Source organism: Aplysia californica, unplaced genomic scaffold, assembly GCF_000002075.1.
Source record: "Aplysia californica isolate F4 #8 unplaced genomic scaffold, AplCal3.0 scaffold00059, whole genome shotgun sequence".
Taxonomy (NCBI): domain Eukaryota; kingdom Metazoa; phylum Mollusca; class Gastropoda; order Aplysiida; family Aplysiidae; genus Aplysia; species Aplysia californica.
Window position 1 is genome coordinate 1,080,681 of NW_004797329.1, and position 1,495 is coordinate 1,082,175.

Sequence of the window (1,495 nt, forward strand, 5' to 3'; positions counted from 1 at the left end):
CAGAAGGGGGGAGGGTTCGAGTATAAAGTATTTGTGTGTCCACTAGGAAAAAATATTTATGTACAAAAGCACCCCCATCCCCCAAAGGTTATTTGCAGCAAACACACAGTAGAAAAATGAAAACGCACGCGCGCGCGCCCGCGCGCACACACACACACACACACACACACACACACACACACACACACACACACACACACACACACACTATAAAAACAACAGAAAAACAGAAAAAAAATAACAAAACCATAACAAAACTTATCAACCAACCAACAAAAAGCAAAGTGACTATGCCCCAATTTAAAGTACTCACCCATCAAATTATATTGCAGAGGAAGGGAGACAATCCAGCCCTAGCCACCGACAGACTCCATAATTATTTATTTATTGTTCAGCCCAAGCCTGAAGGTTTGACGTCGTTTCTATCCCCACGAAGGGTGTCTTTTTTACTTTACTTTTATCCGTCTCTTATACTCTTTGAGTGTTGCGGGAAGAAAGAGACGCCTCTCTGTCGCCAACCGGAGAGCTTGGGTCACGGGGATGCCGTGAGTGGTTAGTGCTTTCCTGACTCCATCTATCCAGGTCTTTCTCGGTCAAACTCTAGCCTTGTTGCCATTGAATTGTTGGATGTAGGCATGTTGTGCTGGATGGTGTGTTGGTAAACGCATGATATGTCCGAACCATTTGATTCTTTGGTGTTGGGTGTGACGCATGGCATCATTAATTGTACCCGCTATACATAGGGTTGTGAAAATTTGAAATGTAAAGAACTTTACTCTCTGGTAATAAAACAATTTAAACAAGTCTGGGGGTGGGGGTGGGAGGGGGGGGGTAGAAATTGAATACCAAGACCCCAAGATCTTAATTCTTTACCAAATACTTTAAGTGAGATCAAATCTTTTCATAAATTCAAATGTCAGTTGAATTTGAAGTCGTTTCTGTTTTTAAATTAATGAGATAAATATTTGGAGTGATGTTCTTTTTGTCAGAACACAACGTTTTATGCTACTGTTGTATGTTGTACTGTATTGTAAAGAGTCAGAGCCTGTGTACTTTAATCGGTGTTGAGCGCGATATAAATGAATTTTATTTATTATTATTATGATTATTATTATGATTATTATTATGATTATTATTATGAGTATTATTAGAAATGGAATTGTTTAATAAAATTGCTTTATTATAATAGCGGTTTACATTGAAAGCAAACAGGGGGAACTACTGAAGGTAAATAAAGGAAGCTCCCAGCAAGACAAACTTTCTTTCTGGTTATATCCCTTCCTTACATGCGGGCACGCGCACATGTACACACACATACACACACACACACACCGCGCGCACACGCGCACACGCACGCACACACTCCCGCACGCACGCACACACACACACACACACACACGCCTGGGTACACACACGCAAGATCACAAACACAATTTTCAACCCCACCCCTAAAATTAAAATTAAAAAATACAACAAAAACCTTATCCAGCCCCCC